This window comes from Malus domestica, chromosome 05 (assembly GCF_042453785.1).
Source record: "Malus domestica chromosome 05, GDT2T_hap1".
In the NCBI taxonomy this organism is placed as follows: domain Eukaryota; kingdom Viridiplantae; phylum Streptophyta; class Magnoliopsida; order Rosales; family Rosaceae; genus Malus; species Malus domestica.
This window is the reverse complement of record NC_091665.1, coordinates 13,429,342-13,453,926: the sequence shown is the minus strand read 5'-3', so window position 1 is coordinate 13,453,926 and position 24,585 is coordinate 13,429,342. Positions and strand designations below refer to the sequence as shown.

The following is a 24,585-nucleotide window of genomic DNA, read 5'->3' as shown; positions in this document are numbered from 1 at the left end:
GCTTTTTCAATAGTTTAAATTATTAAAATAATTTTTGCCTTAACGTCTTGAAACGGGCTACTTGTGCATAAACCTGTTAAGAATCCATTATTAACAAGTTCTTATCGTGTGATCTGATAACGACCTGATTAGTTATCGTGTTGACCTGAAACCCGTTATTTTCATGTCATGTTAACGGATCATATAAGTAATTGCCAGGTATAGTGGGGGAGCAATAATGTGGTTTAAATTCGCCTTTTGCGAGAATCGAACTTAAAATCTCTTACTTACAAGTGAAGATGAATACTATTATACCATAGTATTAAGTGGCAAGACGACGAATTAATAGTGCAATACAAGTTAATACTATCAATATTACATTAAGGAAAGAGGGAAAAGGTTAAACCCAAAAAATAGTAAGTTAAAGAGGAAGATCAAATGGTCCTATTCAGCAAGAAGTATAAATTATTGTGGGAAATCTACAATAATACTAAAAAGAATCCAAATCTAATCTATACTAAACACTACTACAATATTAGCTTTAGGTGTCGGACGATCCTGGCGGTTAATAAGTCATTCTGACGGATAAAAGATATCCGACACATAATTTATTTACTGTCGGATTAAAGTTACTTTCTGTCGGATATATCCGACATAAATTACTGGTGGATTTTTTCTGGCGGATTTAACAGCCATAAAATTATTATAACCCTCAGTTTTTTTTAATTCTTTTTTTTTAAATATTTTTAACATATTCTGGCGGTTTATAAGTTAATGGTGGCGGTTATAACCGACAGAAATTGACTATTTTATTATTTTAAAATGTTACATTGATTAAAAATAAATAAATAAATAAACAAAAGGTTTAAATTTTTTGTTTTTTTCACTCACGGTCCCGTTACCTAATCTCTGAATGTTTTTTTTTTTTTTGGGATTTTTTACACATGCTATCTCAGAGTATATACAAACATATTTGACGGTTGGATCGTTGAAACTAGTTTCCTAGAATGCATATCCTATCAAATTGATAGATCTAACAAATACTTAAGAGTTAATATTATACTTCCATTAAGTATAAAAAATTATCCACTAGTGTAAATATTTTAAATTGAAGATCGAATTCGTTCAATGCATTCTTATAGGGTTGAGGAGTGTAGGTGTAAAAAATCATCAAAATCGGAGCTAAAATAACAGTTAAATTGTGATTTTTTGTTTATAACCATCAAAAATTTTTGTTTCGTTACTTAATCTCTGAATGTTTGTTTTTACAATTTTTTACGTATACAATCTCGGAGTATGTAAAAATATGTTTGACTGTTGGATCGTTGAAAAAAGTTTCATAGAATGCATATTGCATCAAAACTGTAGATTAAACAAACACTTAAGAGTTAATGTTATACTTTCCCATCAAGTATAAAATAAGATTTTATGATATCCACTAGTGTAAGTATTTTAAATTGAAGATCGAATTCATTCAATGCATTCTTATAGGGTCAAGGAGTGTAGCTGTAAAAAATCATCAAAATCAGAGCTAAAATAATCGTTAAATTTTGATCTTTCGTTTATAACCGTCGAAAACTTTTGTTTTGTTACCTAATCTCTGAATGTTTGTTTTTTGTGATTTTTTACTTATGTGATCTTGGAGTATGTACAAACAAATTTGACGGTTAGATCATTGAAAAAAGTTTCGTAGAATGTGTATCGCATCAAAACGGTAGATTAAATAAACACTTAAGACTTAATGTTATACTTCCATTAAGTATAAAATAAGATTTTGTGGTATCCACTAGTGTAAATTTTAAATTGAAGATCAAATTTATTCATTGCATTCTTATAAGGTCGGGGAGTGTAGCTGTAAAAAATAATTAAAATCGAAGCTAAAGTAACCGTTAAATTGTGATTTTTCGTTTATAACCGTCGAAACATTTTGTTATGTTACCTAATCTCTTAATGTTTGTTTTTTGTGATTTTTCACATATGTGATCTTGGAGTGTGTACAAATAAGTTTGACAGTTTGATCGTTGAAAAACGCTTCGTAGAATGCATATCGCATTAAAACAGTAGATTTGACAAACACTCTAGTTAATGTTATACTTCCATTAAGTATAAACTAAGTAGTGTAAATATTTTAAATTGAAGATCAAATTTATTCATTACATTCTTATAAGGTCAAGGAGTGAAGCTGTAAAAAAACATTAAAATCGGAGCTAAAATAACCGTTAAATTGTGAATTTTCTTTTATAACCGTTGAAAACTTTTGTTCCATTACGCAATCTCTGAATGTTTTTTTTTTACGATTTTTTACGTATGCAATCTCGGAGTGTGTACAAATAAATTTGACGGTTGGATCGTTGAAAAACGTTTCGTAGAATGCATATCGAGTCAAAATGGCAGATTAAACAAACACTTAGAGTTAATGTTATACTTCCCCATCAAGTATAAAATAAGATTTTGTGGTATCCACTAGTGTAAATATTTTAAATTGAAGATCGAATTCATTCAATGCATTCTTATAGGGTCAAGGAGTGTAGCTGTAAAAAATCATCAAAATCGAAGCTAAAATAACCGTTAAATTTTTATTTTTCGTTTATAACCGTCGAAAACTTTTATTTTGTTACCTAATCTCTGAATGTTTGTTTTTTGTGATTTTTTACGTATGTGATCTTGGAGTATGTACAAACAAACTTGACGGTTAGATCATTGAAAAATGTTTCGTAGAATGTGTATCGCGTCAAAACGGTAGATTAAATAAACACTTAAGACTTAATGTTATACTTCCATTAAGTATAAAATAAGATTTTGTGGTATCCACTAGTCTAAATTTTAAATTGAAATCAAAGTTATTCATTGCATTCTTATAGGGTCAATGAGTGTAACTGTAAAAAATCATTAAAATCGGAGCTAAAGTAACCGTTAAATTGTGATTTTTGGTTTATAACTGTCGAAAACTTTTGTTATGTTACCTAATCTTTTAATGTTTGTTTTTTGTGATTTTTTACGTATGTGATCTCGGAGTGTTTACAAATAAGTTTGACGGTTTGATCGTTGAAAAATGTTTCGTAGAATGCGTATCGCATTAAAACAGTAGATTAAACAAACACTCTAGTTAATGTTATACTTCCATTAAGTATAAACTAAGATTTTGTGGTATCCATTAGTGTAAATATTTTAAATTGAAGATCAAATTTATTCATTACATTCTTATAGGGTTGATGAGTGTAGCTGTAAAAAAACATTAAAATCGGAGCTAAAATAACCGTTAAATTGTGAATTTTCTTTTATAACCGTCGAAAACTTTTGTTATATTGCGCAATCTCTGAATGTTTTTTTTTACGATTTTTTACGTATGCAATCTCGGAGTGTGTACAAATAAATTTGACGGTTGGATCATTGAAAAACGTTTCGTAGAATGCATATCGAGTCAAAATGGTAGATTAAACAAACACTTAGAGTTAATGTTGTACTTCCCCATCAAGTATAAAATAAGATTTTGTGGTATCCACTTGTGTAAATATTTTAAATTGAAGATCAAATTCATTCAATGCATTCTTATAGGGTCAAGGAGTGTAGCTGTAAAAAAATTATCAAAATCGGAGCTAAAATAACCGTTAAATTTTGATTTTTCGTTTATAACCGTCGAAAACTTTTGTTTCGTTACGCAATCTCTGAATATTTTTTTTTATGATTTTTTACGTATGCAATCTCGGAGTGTGTACAAATAAGTTTGACGGTTGGATCGTTAAAAAAAGTTTCGTAAAATGCATATCTCCGTTAAATTTACCTAAATTTTTAAGTGGGAAAAGTAATTTGTGCTAAATTTTTATTTATGTTTTTCAAGTATTGATTACACAAGATTTAGTTTGTGTGATGACATTTTCAATGTACAATTATCATTTTGTTTCTTTATTGCATATTTTACATTGGTTATTATCTATTAAACCAAACAATTATTTATTTAATTTTTTAAAACCTATTCTATTTAAATACATATTATTTATTTATATATTAAACCAAACAATTATTATTTTATTTTTTTAAATCGCAACAAAATTTTGGGGGGAATTTAAAATCTTGGGAGGGAATTTTGGAGGGATTTTTGCCGCCATAATGAAAATCTTTTGTCTGTTTTTATTTAAAAAAAAATTTATGTCGGTTTTAACCGACAGTCATAAAAATTTCTGTCAGTTTTTTATTTAAAAATGTTTTTATCGGTTTTATTTAAAATTGTTTCTGTCGGTTAAAACCGACAGTAATGAAAAATTTTCAAAATAAAACACCTACATCTCTTCCTTGCGCCAGTGCCTTCTCCCTTCCCCCTTCCTTCCCCCTTTTCTTCTCTCCTCATTTCCTTCTCCGTCTCTTCTCCCCTTCTCCTTCTCGCTTCAATCACCATGGATGAACAATTCTAGAAGCAAGCTGAAGCTGTGAAAATGCATGCCGACTTAAAGTGGATATGTACTGGGGAGATATGGGCGTTGATCTCTGGGATGCATGTACATGGAAGGAACAAACTGAAAAATATGAGGTGCGAGTTTTTTTTTTCTTCATTTAAAATATAGAGAAATGTGTATGTATTAACCTCCATTTTATGAAACCTTTTCTTCGATGTTGTTTCCTCAGTTCATTTGGCCATTTCTTGGCTACTCTGATTTGTTTCATTTTTTTTTTTATATTTTTTCATCAACTAGTCCCAAAATCACAGCAAAATTACAGCGATTTCCATGGAAATTTCCTGGAAAATCCACTGCCATTGAGACTCGGGAGGGTTAATTTTGTCAAAGAATACAAGTTTGGAAGTTCCAAAAAACGTATTTTTACCCAAATCCAACTGCTCCAAGCTCGAGCAGTTTTTCAGGTCATCCGTGAGGCTTCCGTACAATCCATTGGAGCCCAAAGAAAGACTTTTTAACGATGGAAGCGAGCAGATTGCATGCAATGGAAGAAACCCAGAAAGGTTGTGCTGGGAGAGGATGATTTCGGAGACGAAGCCATCGGAGTCGCAGACGATCCCTGTGAAGTTGCAGACCCAATTGGGTGGAGCCCAAGTAGTGAAAAGACTTGAGTTTGAGGTTTCAAGGGATTGCTTGAAGTTTAAGAGAGGTTGAAGCTCGTCGGATGTGGATGGAGAAAACAGGGAGAGGAAGAGGGAGAAGGATGGTACGAATATGAAAATTGCAGAAAGTGCAATGAATGTTGTCATGTCCTTTTTATATTTTTTTAATTATTAATCTATTTTCTGTCGGTTTTATCCGACAGAGATGGTTTGATTTATTATTAATATATTCCCTGTCGGTTTTATAACCGACACAAGATCTGTCGGTTTTTATATTTTTTGTCGGTTTTAGCCGACAGAAAATGATCTTATTTATTATCAATATATTCCCTTTCAGTTATAACCGACACAAGTTCTGTCGGTTTTGTATATTTTCTGTAGGTTTTATCCGACAGAAAATGCTGTTATTTGTTCATTATTAATTTATTCTCTGTCGGTTAGATCCGACAAAAATTCTGTCGGTTTCAGAGTATTTTCTGTCGAAAAATTCATTTCCTGACGCGGACAATTCTGTCGTTTATTATATCCGCCATTTCATACAGTTTCTGTCGGATTTTGCTTAAAATCCGACAGTAACATATGTTTTTTGTCGGTTTCTGAACCGTCAGGTATAGATAATTTTGTAGTAGTGAAAACTCAAAATCAATTGTGTTACTGTTCATAAGCATAGTGTGCTTCCTATTTTGCTCTCAATTAGTTTGTATTATTTCAAGTCTACCACTAAATCGCACTCATAGAGACTAGGTCCAGATATATCTCTTCTTTTTCCTCCATTGTTAAAGATATGGCTTCAATTCAATTCCCTCCCCTTTTCCCTTGAACGGGAAATCTAAGACCCATACCTCAAGAATCATGTCGCCCCTCTCCTTGGCTTGCCGCTCTCCTTATCTCCCGATGATTCATTCTCCTTATTGGATTCTATTTGGGTGAGTTCTTGGTTGATACTCACCCCCATGATTTTTCAATTTGGTTTTTTTAGGTGTCTTTAGTCGTCGTTTTGATCAAATTTTTCTGCGTTTTTTTCTTTTCGTTTGTGGTTTTTTTTTTTAAATTTTTTTTGGGGGTTTGATGAATGAATTTGTGTGGGAGTTTTTGAAGTTTTGTTAATTGTGTTGTATTTGGGCCCCTAGGTAAGCTTAGAAACCTTTGTAGATGTCGCATGCATGTAGTTTTTTCTTCAAACATATGAAGAATTGTTATTTGGGTAGATTCAATGGAACAGTAAAACCATACACTAAGAACAGAGGTTTTTCACTTAATATCAATATATTCAGCTTGTTCTAAAAGCAAAGAACCCAAAGAACATGTTTTACCGTTGGAGGAGAATGAAGCAGTTTCTCTCTCTCACAACATTACAAAAACATCACAACCATTCATTTCTAAGCCATCATGTAAGATGCTTACACTTGTCATGAGATATGACTCATTAGAATCTAATCTAAATACCATATGGAATATGATCCAATGGCTTACATTAAACATTGCACAAAGCTTATAATGAACCTAACACAGCAAAGACATTTATACATCAATACTCCCTTCTAAATGTTTTGCTGATTTTACTCCAAGTGCATCTCTCAAGTATTCAAACCTATCTTTAGGAAGAGCCTTTGTAAACATGTCTGCCAATTGCTCCTCTGTCCTGCAGTAGTGTAATTCAATGGTTCCATCTTGAATAACATCCCTAATGAAGTGATATTTTCTGTTGATATGCCTTGTTTTCTGGTGAAATACTGGATTCTTGGACATGGCTATGGCAGAGGTGTTATCACAAAGCAAAGGTGTAGCCTCTACTTGTTCTTCCCCAAAATCAGTCAACACAAATCTCAGCCACATTGCTTGTGTTGTGGCTACTGCAGCAGATACATATTCTGCTTCTGCAGTGGATAGTGCCACACTACATTGTTTAACAGAAGCCCAAGAGAATACCCCCGAACCAAAACTGAATGCATAGCCCGAGGTACTTTTCATATCATCCAAGCTTCCTGCCCAGTCACTGTCACAATAGCCTATCAACACAGCAGCTTTGCCCTTCACATACTCAATTCCAAAATCCAGTGTCCCTTGTACATATCTCAGTACCCTTTTAGCTGTTCCCATGTGCTTCATGGTAGGTTTATGCATAAATCTTGCCAACAAGCATGATGCATACATCAAATTTGGTCTAGTAGCTGTTAGATATAACAAACTACCAACCATTCTCCTGTATAAACCTTCATCAGCTTCCTCACTTCCATCAACTTTGGATAACCTGTCAGTAATAGCAAGTGGAGTTTTCACTGCTTTACAATCCTTCAAACCAAATTTTTCCAGTAAAGACTTGGCATACTTCTTCTGATGAATGAATATGCCATTATCTGTTTGAATGATGCCTAAGCCAAGGAAATGATGCAACAATCCCAAATCTGACATTTCATACTGTTTCATCATATCATTTTTGAATTCTTGAACCATCTTATCAGAACTCCCTGTGTAGATAATGTCATCTACATACAGAGATACAATAAGCACACCTGCATCACTGAATTTAGTATACAAAGTAGCTTCACTTTGACTTCTCTTGAAACCAGACTGATTGAAATATGTATCTATCTCGTCATACCAAGCTCTGGGAGCTTGTTTCAGACCATATAAGGCCTTTTTCAGTCTGTAAACTTTGTCTTCTTTCCCTTTGACTTCAAACCCTTGAGGTTGATCAACATATACTTCCTCATGTAATGTACCATTCAGGAATGCCGATTTAACATCCAATTGGAACAATTTCCATTCCTTTTGAGCTGCCAGTGCAATCAAGGTTCTAATAGTATCGAGCCTTGCCACTGGTGCAAAAGTCTCATTAAAATCAACCCCAGGCTTCTGAGAATAGCCCTTTGCCACTAATCTTGCCTTATTTTTCTGCACTGATCCATCCAGGTTAAGCTTTGTCTTATAGACCCATTTGACACCAATTACTGGTTTATCAAACGGCCTATTAACTAACTCCCATGTATCATTCTTTTCTATCATTTCAATTTCTGCAGACATAGCTTTTCTCCAAGCTTCATCACCTGATGCTTCTTCAAAACACTCCGGTTCTATCACACATAGATTGCACCTTTCATATATATCTTTCACACTTCTGAATTTTAGAGGTGTGTGATCAAACTCTTGAGATTCAGCAAGATTTACTTGTTCCTCTTGACTTGAATGAGAACCAACAGTTTGATTTTGTTGCTCCAGTAAGGATTTTGTACACCTCTCATCTACTTCACTTTCAACATTACTCCCTTCATCACAATGTTCTTCATTAGAGACTGAAATGGACAGATTCTTCTCAGCATGAGTTTTCCAATTCCAGCAAGAGTTCTCATCAAAGATTACATCTCTTGAGATAATAATCTTCTTGGTTTCAGGATTGAATAACCTGTAACCTTTCTCACAAGATCCATAACCAATAAAAATGCATTTGACACTTGTTGCATCCAATTTCTGCCTCATTTGTGATGGAACTTGTGCAAAGCATAGAGATCCAAACACTCTTAAATGCTTCACTCCAGGCTTCCTTCCACTGTAAGCTTCAAAATGAGTCTTCTTGTTCAAAGCTTTGGTGGGACATCTATTTAGAATATAGACAGCAGTGTTGACCGCTTCTGCCCAAAATTCAAATGGAATACCCTTATCCAACATCATACACTTAGCCATTTCTACAATGGTTCTATTCCTCCTCTCTGCAACACCATTCTGCTGAGGGGAATAAGCCACTGTGAGCTGTCTCTCCAAACCAAAATTTTCACAAAACTGAGAAAATTCAAGTGAAGTATACTCTCCTCCTCTGTCACTTCTTAATTTTTTCAGTTTATATCCACTTTGAAGTTCAACAGTTGCTTTGAATTTCTTGAACACACTGAATGTCTCAGATTTATTCCTCAAGAAATAAACCCATCCCATTCTTGTACAATCATCTGTGAAAGTGATGAAATATTTGTTTCCAGCCTTGGTAGGTGTTTGCATGGGTCCACATATATCAGTGTGGATCAATTCCAATGGTAAGACAGCTCTCCATTTAGTTGCCTTGGGAAAAGCTTCTCTGGAATGCTTACCAAGTGCACAGCCTTCACACACTGTGGTGTTCACTTCCATCTCAGGCAGACCAGTTACCATTTCATGCTCTTGAAGCTGCATTAGAGCATTCATGTTCAGGTGTCCTAATCTTCTATGCCATATTTCAGCAGATTGACCAACACTAGCCCTCATAGCAAGATGAATGCCTTGTTGTAATTTCAAAGGAAAGCTTCTATTGCCTTTCATTGGAACTTTAATAACTAGATTTGAGCATGTAGCATCATCATAGATTCTGACTTCAATTCCTCCAAAAACCAGGTTGTATCCATGCTCCATCATCTGTCCCACACTTAACAGATTCTCCTTCAAACCAGGTACAAACATAATCTCTCTTATATATCTTCTGCCTTGCTTAGTTTCAACCATTAAGTCACCCTTTCCAACCACATCAACTAGTTGTCCTGTACCCATTTCTACTTTGGCAGTTACTCTCTTATCTAAATTCACCAATAGATCTTCTCTTCCTGTCATGTGGTTACTACAACCACTGTCAATATACCATGTATCTTCATGCTTTTTCACAGCAGCTGTCATACACGTATAAAACATAGTTGGAGTATTATCCACTTGTCCAACATAATTTGCTTGTTGAACTGCTTTCTTAGATCTGCAGTCTTTGGCAAAATGCCCTGGCTTATCACAATTATGGCACCTTGGTTTTCCTTTGAACCAACATTCTCCAAAGTGGAGTTTGTCACAATATTTGCAGGAATTTTTAGCTCCATCAGGGGATGTAGCAAATTTCCCTTGCTGATGCACAGGTTTGTTATCCCACTTCTTACCCTTAGACTTCCAATTCTTTGTGGGTTTGAAGTTTTGATTGGCATTATAGTTAGTCTTCCTGGGAGCTATACTTAAACTAGCAAATGCCTTTTCATTTCTATCTTCAGAGTGTCTATCAATTCGTTGTTCATACCCCTTTAAGGTAGCAACAACATCCTGCACATCAACACTCTCCAGATCCCTAGTGTTTTCTATCACAGCAACAATACTATCATAAGACCTAGGCAAACTTATCAATAGCTTCTGCACAATTCTTTGATTTCCTATATCTTCACCATAACTTTTCATTTGTGACATAAGATCAAATAATCGCACAACATACACAGAGAATGCTTCATTTTCACCCATACGAGTGTATTTAAAATCTCGCCTTAAACTTTGGAGTTTCACAGATCTCACCTGTTTATCCCCAATAAATTCTTGCTTCAGTGCATCCCAAGCCTCCTTTGCCGTCTCCAGTATGGCAATTCGTGGGAAAATTTCATCGGACACAGAACCTTGAATAATCCCGAGAGCCTTAGCATCCTTGATCATGTTCTCCTTCAGCTGCTTTAGTTCAGTGGCAGTGAGTTCTTCGTCTTCTTTCTTCATCGGAGGATTATACCCCGTTTCAACCATATCCCACAGATCATGAGATCTGAAAATGGTCTTCATCTTTATCTGTGTTAGGTTCATTATAAGCTTTGTGCAGTGTTTAATGTAAGCCATTGGATCATATTCCATATGGTATTTAGATTAGATTCTAATGAGTCATATCTCATGACAAGTGTAAGCATCTTACATGATGGCTTAGAAATGAATGGTTGTGATGTTTTTGTAATGTTGTGAGAGAGAGAAACTGCTTCATTCTCCTCCAACGGTAAAACATGTTCTTTGGGTTCTTTGCTTTTAGAACAAGCTGAATATATTGATATTAAGTGAAAAACCTCTGTTCTTAGTGTATGGTTTTACTGTTCCATTGAATCTACCCAAAATCAAACTCTAATAAGTTTGCTGTACAATTTCCTCTGCCACCCTTGGAAAATCAACATGCACAGACATTTTAGAATTCTTCATTTAAATTTGCAGGGTTCAGGACAGTTTTTCTTTTAAAGTTATGGGTTCTTTTGATATGATTTTTTTTATTTGAATTATTCATTTAATTTTTGAGATCTTTTATCAAATCTCCAAATTGACTCATAATGATTAATCTTGAAACAGATGTTGTAAATCAGTTTTGGTGGAAGAGTTGTTTCGCAGCCTCAGGAAGAACAGAGGAATGTTTTTGAAATAAGGTCTGATCGAAACTTTTGTATAAAATTTCACAATTTCTGAGTTTTAAGCCATTCAAATTGGTTTGTTAAGTAGGTTACCTATTGAGTTTTAAGCCATTCAAATTCACATCAGCCTACATTAATATATTAAGTAGTTTATTGTTTTTTGGGATTTTCTGTTTTTCATGGTTTCCTAATCCTTTGTCCGACTTGAATGTGTAGCTAAGCATACCAGCAAATCAAAAGGTTTTTTGAGACGGAGGTGCTCTAGCTATTCCAATAGTTTCGGTACTGCTGGAATTGGTATTAATCATTGTGTTTGCCTGCTAGCGGCATAAGAAAAAGAGTAAAACAAAAGGTATGAGAAGTAGTCACCCCTCTGAATTGTTTAACGGTTTGATCTAAATAAAAGCAATGCGATTTCATCTTAGTGAATGTCTACAATTAATAGCAGCCACAGATAACTTCTCACCCATTAACAAACTCGGCCTAGGGGGTTTTGGCATTGTTTATAAGGTGAATCCCAATTCAGAAGTCCTACACATTTTAAAATTGAATGATTTCTTCTAAGCATTATACAGTAATTTTGTTCTGTTTCTTCAGGTCTACTGTTTTTTTTTTTTTTTTTTTTTTTGGTTTTAAAGCATGAAAGCCTAATAGTAATACTGATTCATTACTTCAAGGCCACTTGCCAAATGGTCAGATTATTGCTGTAAAATATGTAGATTGCACTTGAACAAGGTTTGTTTCTCGAATCACATTCATTAGTTAGATTATTAATGTGCTTCGATAGGGGTTTTCAATATGATTTTGTAATTTCCCTTGATTAGAGAAGAAAACTTAATAAATCACAAGAAATGGAGCGATTGGAAACATGGCTGCAAGTGATAAGCCAGAGTCTTTGTTTTAAATAACTATACTACTTTTGTATTGTATGCATGCGTAACAAAAATCCAAATCGTAATTGACGTAGCCATCATAGATGACACCACCCAGCTTTTCAATTCTTAATCTTTCAAAGGTGCAGCTAGGTTTGTGATCTTTAGATAGCTTAATTTCCCTTCCCCGCTACTCCAACATAGCTCGACAGTCCCCAACATTAGCTATTAGCATGGTTCTGAAAGAGTACAGCAGCATTCGCAATAAAGTAAACATTGTAGACGCAGATTTAATCATTGTTGTTTCAACTTTTTCGATGATTAATCAGCGCCAATAATCGTATTTACAGATCTTAATGTTGATTATCATAGACAGATAGTAAGTAAGAGTATATTTAATAAGATGGCTTTTGTCAAAAAGAAACTAGGGGAAATTTCGTTTGTATGAGTATGGTTGTCCCCCCATAAAATGCTCCAGAGGAAGGCAAATTTTTTATTTCACCAATACGATCACAAAGATTATGTACGCAAATATACTCATCCTCCATGTACTGTTTAGGTCCTTTCTCAGAGCAGCTTCCTGAACATAATACAAATATGAACTCGGCTGTCTCACTTACTGGCGACTTTAATTCCATACTTCCAATATCTGAATCCTAGGAAAAATGAGAGCATAGAAGAATAATAAGTTAATTTTGTTCTTCTTCTTTTACATAGAGGTAAGGCTAGCCGACATTCACCTCTCCCAGACCCTGCGTAAAGCGGGAGCCTTGTGCACTGGGTACGACCTTTTTTTTTTTTTTCTTTTACATAGAGGTCCATTAAAGTACACTAATTAAAGCACTTTGTTTAAAGCATTTTGTTTCGGTTAAGGATTATATCATTGACCTCAGAAAATTCTTCATATGCACATAAATATGTATTGCATGCTACAACAGATCAATAATGAGGCATGCAGTGCAGTTTCGTCAAGGAAATTGAAGGGTAGTATTAGGCATCCTTATGTACTTGTTCATACCAATAGTAGTATTAGGAATGGTGATAGGGATTTTACAACTTATATGAAAGGGCTAAAAAACTCCTATTATACTTGCAAGAATCACAAGGTTGTTGTAGTATAAATGGATTTCGCAAGGTCGTTTTCCACAGAGATTATTAAGTAATTCGAAACAAACCAAATTTCAATTAATTATTGTAAAGTAGAAATTGAGGTGATTGATTTTATAACCTATTTAAAATAAAAACGAAATTAATTAATTAAAATAAACAATCTGCAATATTAGAACTAGGGGAAAAAGAAAACAGTTTTGGAAGAATCAAATTAAGAAAGCATTAGGGTTCCACCATCACCTAGCAATCCTATGAACTTTTACCAATTACTTATGATCTACACATGCCGCTTTGAAGGTTAGGTTTTCCTAATTTATATTCTACTTGGAACCTCCAACATAGAACGTATATCTAACTTGCAACCTGTCTGGACGTTCGGATCAAATCTGAACATGAAAGATTCATTATGCTTTATGAAAATCCTTTGAAAAACCATGCAATCCTTAAGACGTGGTGTTCATCCTAAGTGAAATTACAATTATTAAGCACAAGAAGCTAGTGTCAATTTCAGGGAACCTTCCGACCAAAATTACATCAAATTACTTTTCTAAAGATCCTAATAGTGATCAGGCATTAAGACAATTAGATAGTTTTTATCTCGGTGATTAATAATTCAAAGTATGCATGCAATCAATCATAAGCAATTAAATAAAAATCACATATTCATGCTAAAGCTCAAGGCTTCGCCCTAGCAAAAGGAATTAGTTATGCATATTCATAATTGAAAGGAGTAATTAGGTTTTCATTCTTATTTTTACTATTCTATTGATTAAAACCTTATTACTTTTCAGTTTTTGATCAAGGTCCTTTGTATTAATAATATCATTAATTATTTCAATAATAAAATATTTTTTTATTTCTAAATATATTCATTTAATATTAAAAATGTTACAATTAGTATATTTATATTTATGGCTAAATTTTTTATCATATATTTTTATTTTTAGTTTGTACCCATTTTTAATTTGCAACCCTTTTTTAATTTGTACCAATTTTCCTTTCAATTTTAATTTGTACCCATATATTAATTTCTTTTTGTGCCCATATTTTTTAAAGTTTTATTTGTATTGTACCCATATTTTTTTATTTATTTGTACCCATTTTTATTTTTGCTAAATGTACCCATTTTGAAGAATGTACCCATGTTTTGATACAATAATTTTTTGGTTATTTTTTATGAATGTACCCATGTTTACACACACACACACAATAGTATATTTATATTTTAATATTTTTAATCCCACAAATTATGTTTTTTATTTAAAATCTCATTACTATAAACAACTATAAATTTTAATTTTTAATTTAAAAAATATAGTAACGTACATAGAAATAAATTATCAATTAATTTTAGGGACTTGGATCAAAAATTGAAAACCAACAAAGTTTCAGTCAAAGATTATTCATAACTAGGGACCGCATCCAAAGTCTCCCTAATTGAAATCATAGAAAATATTATTAAGAAAAGGATTGAAAACACCTTCAAGTAGAAAATCTCCAAAAACCCTAGCAATTCTCTCTGTCTCCAAAATTGCATAAAATAAAGTGTAGAGAAAAACTATAGACGGCCAAGCAATATATCTGCTAAGCCCCCACACAAACCCTAAAAACAGGTCCTTTATTCCCACTAGGAAACTAAAAATAATAATCAAATAAAATAGGAAACATAACCTTAAATTAAACGGTAAAATTCGCCTAAAATATGAACATCCACGTTTTGGACCCATAAGCTGCCCCAAAACTGGCCCAATATAGTTGGATCTAATGTTTGGAACATTCTAAACACTTCTCCAGAAGGCCACAAACTCATCCGAGGTCATCTTGGGCTCCAAAAACGCAATTTAATACCAGAAACGTCATTTTCCAGCACCGCGCATCGCTCCTTTATTTTATCGCCAGAAAATAACCGCTTGGTGTAAAAACCCCAAATTTTGATACGATCAAGCTAAGTGACTCAAAAACGTCCACCAACTGAAATTACTCTAAAATTCGTCCATTTGGTCCTGTTTTGCTCCAGAGGAAGTCGAAAGTCCTATATTGAAAATACAAATCAAAGTATCAAAATTCTTCCAAAATATTAACCAAAATACACTAAGATTAGGGTCAAATATATAATATAAAATCTACTCATCAAATGGCATGTTTATGATTTCATATTTATGAAATTAATTTACTCATGTCTTTATCAATCGATTTACCTTTTTTTTTAGAATTCTTCGTTTAAATTGTTTAGGACAAATTTTCTTTTAAAGTTATGGGTTCTTTTGATATGATTTTTTTATCTGAATAATAGAGCAATGCTTTTGAAATAAGGTCTGACCGAAACTTTTCTATAAAATTTTGCAATTTTTGAGTTTTAAGCCATTCAAATTGGTTTGTTAAGTAGGTTACCTATTGAGTTTTAAGCCATTCAAATTCACATCTACCTACATTAATCTATTAAGTAGGTTACCTATTGATTTTTTTTTGGGGATTTTGTGTACAAAGTGCTGTGTTGAAACCAGCAATGCAAGGGCGAGATCTGATCGGTTGCACTTGAACAAGGTTTGTTTCTCGAATCACATTCATTAGTTAGATTATTAATGTGCTTCGATAGGGGTTTTCAATATGATTTTGTAATTTCCCTTGATTAGAGAAGAAAAATTAATAAATCACAAGAAATGGAGCGATTGGAAACATGGCTGCAAGTGACAAGCTAGAGTATTTGTTTTAAATAACTATACTATTTTAAGTGATGACTGTTGATATGGTATGCCTAAAAATATTTGAGGCCTAAACATTTAACACTTAATTAATTTAGCTTCAAATTATTTTATTTTCTATCATAAAAAAATTAGCCTAAAGATTTAACATTCTATAATATAGTTTCAATTGTAAAAGATAGTAAATTGAGGTTCTTTGAATCGTTATTGATATTGGTTTCTGCATTCGGTGTTAGTTTCAAATGTGACTGTTATGTGTTTTGCTTCATTTTAGCTTACTTATTGTCGAGTATTTAATAATTGACTCTTTTTTTTAGGATTCTCAGTGAATTATGTAACATTTCACATCACCCAGGAGAGTGGATCATGTATGCCTTATATGTATATTCCTATCTCTACCTAGCACGAGGCATTTTGGGAACTCATTAGCTTCGGGTTCCATCGGAACTCTGAAGTTAAGCAAGTTCGCACGAGAGCATTTCCATGATGGGTGACCCATTGGGAAGTTCTCGTGTGAGTTCCTAGAAACAAAACCGTGAGGACGTGGTGGGGGCCCAAAGCGGACAAAATCGTGCTACGACGGAGTTAAGCCAGAGATGTGATGGGGACCCAGGCCGGGATGTAACAATTATCTGTTGTTTGGAGTTTGAACTTTTTTATGCTATGTTAAGAGGGTGTAGAACTAGCAAACACAATCAAATAATACAAGAAGGCCATTTTGTTGGTTCTTCTAGTGGCATATAAGTTTGTGATAAACCAAGCTTTGAAAATCAAAACAAAAGACAAAAAATTCTTGACAATGTGTGTTCCAACCGTATAAACACAGTCCAAACAAGTGACAATGTCATTACATTTGATAATTCAAATCAAATTAGTAAAGGTCAAGCCAATTTTCAGAAAAACAGAAAAGGTAATTATCTATTTAACTTACAATTTATTTTGAGTCGATTATGCAAATTACTGTGTTACTAATTAATTGCATTTTTTTTCTTCTTTTTCTTCCTTTTCCACATTTATTTATTTATTTATTTTTAAATAGGCAATGTTGTGGAATATGTGGATTTGGGAGACAAGAATTACAAGTGCATCTATTGTGGTGCACTTTTTTGGCTAAAAGAATCTCTGAAAGATATCAATCCTATATAAGGTGTCTTATATTGGAAATAGGATTGATAGAATCCTTAACTGAATATGATTATGATACTTGACTTGGAAGCTAAGAAAGCAAAGTTTAGGTTTCCTTTATGGATGGAAACCCAAGCTTTTAGCCTATATAAAACATCGGTCCCTATAAGCCCTGGACCACACAACATAATGCTTCTCATAGAGTAGTTGTATTCGGCTAGGTGTTTATAGAAGATCTTGGTGTTGCCGTGCTCTACTACTTTTGTGTTCGACTTCCATGGCTGCTATTGGAATTAGGTCAGTCACTCCTTCATTTGTGTTTTAATTGTATAACCTTATACAGCTAACAACATAAAATCAGGAGAACCTTTTGGAGACGTTGAAGCAGGTGAGTTTCCAAAACTCATTGTTTTACTTCTTAGTTTCTCTAATTTTTGCCTTTTTATGAAACTCATTGTGTTTTACTTTTATATGCTTTCTCACTTGATTACGAACAAATATTTGTACAATTGAGTTTCAAAAAGAGGCTTACCTCACGTTCACATCTTAATTTGGTTGAAAAAAGGTTACAAATGTTTCTCTCCTAATGATATAGATTCAATTATTTCAACTGAAATACCGAATAAAAATTCAAATCCTAACCTTTATGAAATTGTCAGCCAATTCATGATTCATGGTCCTTGCGGGCAACTTAATCTAAATTCTCAATGCATGCGAGATGGTAAATGTTCAAAGCTTTTTCCCAAATAATATAAGAGTGAAACAATTTTTAAAACAAATGTTTTTATGTGTATAAACGTCGTGATGATCCATCACAATTTGTTGTTAAAAATGGGATGCAAATTGACAATAGTTTTGTTCTACCTTATCATTCAAATTTATTATTAAGGTACAAAGCACATATAAATGTTGAGTCATGTTGTCAATTGATGCTTATAAAATATCTTTTCAAATACATAAATAAGGGTTCTGAGTAAGCAAGAATTACTTTTCAAGAGAATTCAAACAATGAAATACTTGCTTATCTTAATTGTAGATATATATTTCCATACGAAGCTATTTGGAGATTATTTCAGTTTTCAATTCATATTAGAGAACCTTTTGTTGAACGATTGCCAGTGCATCTGCCTTTAGGATAGACTATAGTCTTCAAAGGTGATCGATCACTTGAATCAATTGTTAATAAAAAAGCTTCAGAACATACAATGTTGACAAGCTAGTTTGAAACAAATAAAGCTTTTTGTGAAGTGCAAACATGAACTTATGCAAAATTGCCATCAAAATTTGTATGGGAATCTCGAAATAAGATTTGGAAGCCTAGGAAAAAAAAGACAATATCCATAGGCAGAATTGCTTATGTACATCCTGCATCTGGTGAATTATACTATTTAAGAATGCTTCTCAATATTCAAAAACGTGTTCTCAACTTTGACGACGTAAAAACTGTGAATGGTATAATTCAACCATCATATCAGGTTGCATGTAAGTGTTTGGGTTTACTAGGATATGACAAAGAGTGGATTAAAGCTTTAACAAATGCAGTTCACATTGCATCATGTTCTGAATTAAGACAATTGTTTGTGGGAATTGTTATTAGCACTTCAAAAATTTCATTCTACACTCCAAACTTTCTTTATTTGGAAAGAAAAATATACTTGTGAGGAGTGTAGAATAAGATTTTTGGAGTGCCAATAACATTTCCCTTTTTTGTTACAATGATTTTATTTTGTGAAACAACAAATCCCGAACATCTTTTTGAGACTCATTGGCGAAATATGTGTGATGACATTTTGTATAAAATTCGAAAATCTTTTGCAATGCCAACTTTTGAATCTACCAGAATTTGAGTTAAGAAAACGCTCTTCCATTTGAATTAGAGCAACTTTTCAATGTATCATATAGCTCTTTGAAAGATCATAATTTGCCCATGCGTAATGAAAGAAAAATGTTAGAGATTAGGAACAAATTATTGAGGGAAGAATTGAATTATAATTGTGATGATTTAGGTCATGAGCATTCTATTTTGGTAACACAACTTAATGATGGCCAAAAAATTGTGTATGATTGTGTTATTAGTACTATTAATGAAAAAAAAATCAGGCCTTTTTTTGGTTTATGGTCATGGAGGAATTGGAAAAACCTTTTTATGGCATACAATAATAAGTAAAATCAGGTCTAAGAGAAAAATTGTTTTAGCAGTTGCCTCATTCGGAATAGCTTCATTACTTTTACCAGGTGGTAGATTTGCTCACTCTAGATTCAAAATTCCTGTCACATTTACAAATTGCTCAACATTTCAAATTAAAAAAGGAACTCATCTTGCCAAATTAATTGAGAAAGCAGATCTTATTGTTTGGGATGAAGCTCCTATGAATCACAAACTTTGTTTTGAAGCATTTGATAAGTCACTTCGTGATATTTTGAATAATTCAAATAAAAGTATTCCATTTGGTGGCAAATCCTTTTTGTTAGGTGGTGATTTTAGACAAATTATACCAGTATTTCCTGGTGGAACAAAAAAAAGAAATAATAGATGCCTCTTTAAATAGCTCTTATTTATGGCCCTTTTTTCAAAGTGTTTCGATTGAGTAAAAATATGAGCCTTTCACAAAAATGATTAAACAATGAGCAGAAGAAAAATATTGTTGATTTTGCAACTTGGATTTTACAGATAGGTGATGGGCATATTGGGGAAATACTTGATTCAAATGACAAGGATACATTTTGGATTGAAATTCCAGATGATTTACTCATTCATTCACACACTCATCCTATCCATTCTATTTTTTCAGCAACATATCCAAATTTTAGAAACAATTTTTCCAATTTTGAATATTTACGAGAGCGAGCTATTGTTACATCCAAAAATAATACTGTAACAGAGATAAATGATTATGCAATAAATTTGTTATTTGGTCAAGAACACATTTACTCAAGTTCAAGTTCTTTATGCTCATCTTCTGGAAATTTTGAAAATCTTGGTATAATGTATCCTACAGAATTCCTCAGCACACTTGATTTCAATGGCTTACCTTCCCACAAGTTGGTTTTAAAGATAGGAATGCTCATTATGCTGCTCCGAAACTTAAATCAATCTTTAAGTTTGTGCAATGGAACAAGATTAATTGTAACTCAGTTATTTGATAAAATTATTGAAGTTAGAATACTTGTTGGCAACAATATTAGCCACAAAGTTTTCATTCCTAGAATAACCATGACAGCAACTGAGAACAAATGACATTTTGTATTTAAAAGACGTCAATTTCCTACAAGGCTATGTTATGCAATGACAATTAATAAAAGTCAGGGCCAAAAGTGGGACTCTATTTACCACATTCTGTATTCACTCATGGTTAATTATATGTCGCACTATCTAGAGTTACATCAAAAGATGGCCTCAAAATTTTAATAGCTGACAATAATGAACAACCAAATAAATATATGAAAAACATAGTATACAAAGATGTTTTACAAAATTTAACAACAGGTTTCACATTGCATATATATATAGAATCAAAATTGTACGTATTGTCAATTTTGATGTATAGACACTTTATTTCTAACAATATATAATTTTGTTTGCATATTTACAAGAATGAACATCGTCCCCCTTCAACTCAGGTTATCCCTTCGACCCAAATTTTGTATTTCATACCCCAAAAAAAAAGTATATACTTCATTCTTTTCCATCTCAATTCTTTTATGAATAATTTTTTTAATTCGGTATCAAAACTTTCGGAATCTGAAAACAAGTTTTTACCTTGGGTGTACAGATTCATCACGTTCTTTTTTCTTTTTTAAACTTTTTCAACAATTTAATTTTGAATTTCCATTTTTTCGGCAAGTTTTCAGTTTCTATTTTGCCCCCAGTTAGTTTGTATTATTTCAAGTGTGCCACTGACCAAAACAACTCTCAACAGCCGGAATTGCACTCAACCAACTCCAGATATATCTCTTCTTCCCGCTCCATTGTCAAAGATTTGGCTTCAATTCAATTCCCTCCCCTTTTGCCTTGAACGGGAAATCTAAGACCCATAACCCAAGAATCGCGTTGCCCCTCTCCTTGGCTTGCCGCTTTCCTCATCTCCCACTGATTCATTCTCCTCATTGGATTCTAGTTGGGTGAGTTCTTGGTAGATACTTGCCCTCATGATTTTCCAATTTGGTTTTTTTGGGTGTCTTTAGTCGTCGTTTTGATCAATTTTTTTTCTTTTTGTTTTTGATGTTTTGTTAATTATGTTGTATTTGAGCCCTTTGAGTAAGCTCATAAACCTTTGTAGATGTCGCATGCATGTAGTTTTTTCTTCAAACATATGAAGAATGTTAGTCTGCTATACAATTTCCTCTTCCGCATTTGGAAAATCAACATGCACAGACATTTATTGGGAACCGGAAGACCATAGGGGTACCTACCTTTCAAAGCATTTTTGCGAAATCAAACTCCAACAACCATTTGATTAGTTCAACACAAAATCATTATGAAGACAATATATAATACACACATACATACCCATCTGATTTTTTCTTAACCTCTGAATTTCTTATCTATGTTTCCTTCTTCATTATATTTCTCTATCAATAGATAAATGAAAACAAATAAACAGTTGAGGCTTCAGAAACTTAACATATATTACCATAACTCAACAATAAATAATTTAGTTTACTTTTAAGAATGAAATCATAAAGCAAAACGGAAAATCGAAAAGGCTCATATACTTGAGAGATAAGGATGGGACCACCCTTTTGTTCTTTCTCTTGCTCACAAGCATATTGATCTGTAAATGTATCTAAGAATTTGTGTACTGATAGGATATATGCATTATACATGTTATGTTTGTTAGTGTTTTAAAGCATTATTAAATAACATTTTCCATATTCTCTTTAATACTTACTTGATTATTGTAAATTTGTGAATCTTATACCATAGCAAATCTTTTGAATTCTCTTTTTCCAGTGTATCCAAGGTTTGGCAGAGAGTGTGCTTCGGTGTATCATTTTGATAGCGTTTTCCGATCTTCAGGTATGAAATCCTAACATTAGTTGGATTATGAACGTTTTCAATTGAAATTTGTGTACTAAAGTGAAGTCATTGTACTACAACAGTGATCAATGTAGAAGAAAAAGGTTTGCTTCTTCCACTAACCAAAATTTGTTGTCAAATTGATAATTAGCTTTCAAATATCGATTTGTACAATTCAATTAAACTGTTATACAACCTCAATTGCTTTGTTTGATAATCTTTTACATTTTTTTATAGTATTTAGAAACTGTATCTTTAATTTATAGTATGAATACATTCCTTTACCCATCATTTCATCACTCATCATGTGAGTGGATAATGTGTAAGATAAAGAGAATTCATATATCTCCATGACGGGGCAATGGTCCTCCACCCATTATGTGGTGCCATTATACAACTTAGTTTAATGGGAAAATAGCAATTAATTAGTTTCTAATCAAATTGGATTAGTTCTAGAAGGATGAAAGGAATGTAGAGTTCAATGTGACAACATTTCAGTGCTTGAGTGATTCAGTGTTTAAATTTAATCGTTCAAGCAATTTCTTAAGGGGTGTGATATCCACACACCCCATTTTACTTCTCACACACCTTTTTAATTTTTGGCTGTCGGATCAGATGAATTGAAGAAGATCAACGGACATAAATTATCAAGGGGTGTGTGAGAACTAAAATGGGGTGTGTGGATAGCACACCCCATTTCTGAATTGATGAGTGCTTGAGTCTTTTAATATTTGAGTTTGATCTTTTAAATTGTACCTAAATTGCAGTCGAGTAGTGACATTTCTTTTAAGTATAAGAAAAAATGGGATTTTTTTCTTGACACTAAATATATATGCATTCTTATCACTTTTTCCCATAGCCCTTCCTCTTTATTCTTCTCTACCATATTAATTGAGTGTCTTAGGATTGTCCTTTTTTTTTCATTGCAAGTTTGTAAACATTTACATATTACCAACATAGATTTTGATATATAGACACATTTTCTTTCTAACAATGTGTGTATTTTGTCTATAGATTTATAAGACAATGAGCATCGTACCAATATGTGAATTAAAGCCTCTTAGAAACGATATGATGATCAAAGTTAGAATATGCTGGATGTGGAGACCCAAAATGTTTGGACGTCAGAACCAGTTCAATGGCTTACAATGTGTATTGGTTGATAAACTGGTGAGAAAACCATTTTGTTTAAATGTAATATAGTTAAAACTATAATTTCAAAAACAAAGACAAAGCTATAATGAACTCTTTATAATTTTTAAAATGCAGAATGATGCCATTGAAGCCTTGGTCTTAGAAGCATACTATGAAATAATAGCTCCAAAGATAAAAGTTGGTTGTATATATGAGATCACATGGTTGCACAATCGTTCCAATAAACAAACGTACAAGGTCGTACCATACATTGTACATGTGAAATCTTGTTCCTGGATTTCACTGTTATAATCTATGCATTTGTATTATTGAGATTTTATATTATTTTTCAGGAATTTATATTAATTTATTTGAATTTAGGTTTTAATTAAACTAGTTATGAGGGTTAAAGTTTCGAAATTAATTATTTAAATTCCATAGACCTTTCAAGGTCATAATTTATATTTTTGAATAGAGCTTGATCTCAAGAACGCATAGGCGAAAACCGTTCGTGAAATGAAGTTATAACGAAGAAATTAGAGACGTTTTAGTTGTTGGGAAATAAATAAATGTTTATACGCTGCCAAGTGGCAGCAAGGGAGAGGGGAGAAAGGAGAGAGTGCGGGAGAGAAAAAGGGGGGACAACCCAATCAGAAAACAAGGAAATGAGGGGAAAAGAAAGACCCAAAATGGGTCATTTTTCACCAGCGAACCACCATTTTTGACCCGGTCATATCTTATTCATCTGACTTCCGTTTTGGGTGATCTTGGTGTCTATGGAAAGCTCTTGACGAGTCCTACATCCCTATAGTGTTGGATTTCCATTTTTCCTTTCCATTTTTCTAGGTCGAAGCCACAAAGTGTCGAGGGTTTTTCGGCGAGTTTTCTCATTTTACGGTGATTCCGACAATGATTACCATCAATCAACACAACCAATAGACTCCCCTCAAACCCTGGAGCAAGGCCCAAGTATTGGATGAGGAGTCGAAGTTCGGTTTGGCGATGAATTGAGGAACACCCGTTTCTAGGGTTTCTGGCGAGTTTGGATGAAATTGGGACACTTCCCGGCTGAATTGAACTTGGCCACGGGTATGAAAATTTCTCCCCTCACTGAGATCTACTTGTTTGTAAAATTTGGTAATTTTTTTAAAATAGTTAAATTTTCCAACAAGTCGGGGCAGCCGACCACCACCCACCGCGACACGTGTGGCGGCGTATAGCCAATGGGCTAATGATGTCTTCCTAAGTTCAATTAGATTGCCCTGATTCCATAATTGATATATGTATGATGTAATTTGATTGTTTGAAGTTAGTTTCATTACGATACATTACTTGATCAAAATATGAATCACCAATCCGACCGTTGGATCGTCACCAAATCCTAATGCGTTATAGAACATAATATTTGAGGATAACTGGAACTGACTGATCGAGAATCCGATGTACG

The 24,585-nt window shown here is 33.2% G+C and overlaps 1 long non-coding RNA gene across 2 annotated transcripts; it reads left to right on the top strand.

The window, feature by feature from the left end:
• Positions 1 to 5,816: 5,816 nt before the first annotated feature.
• LOC139195901 (uncharacterized) lies at positions 5,817 to 16,659 on the top strand. 2 transcript variants are annotated; one of them, XR_011580974.1, is made up of 5 exons: positions 5,817 to 5,958; positions 11,117 to 11,190; positions 11,392 to 11,527; positions 15,645 to 15,701; positions 16,177 to 16,659. It is a non-coding gene; the product is annotated as an uncharacterized lncRNA (long non-coding RNA). The 2 variants fall into 2 exon arrangements; XR_011580973.1 differs by lacking the exons at positions 15,645 to 15,701; positions 16,177 to 16,659 and having other exon boundaries at positions 11,392 to 11,753.
• The last annotated feature ends 7,926 nt before the right edge of the window (positions 16,660 to 24,585 follow it).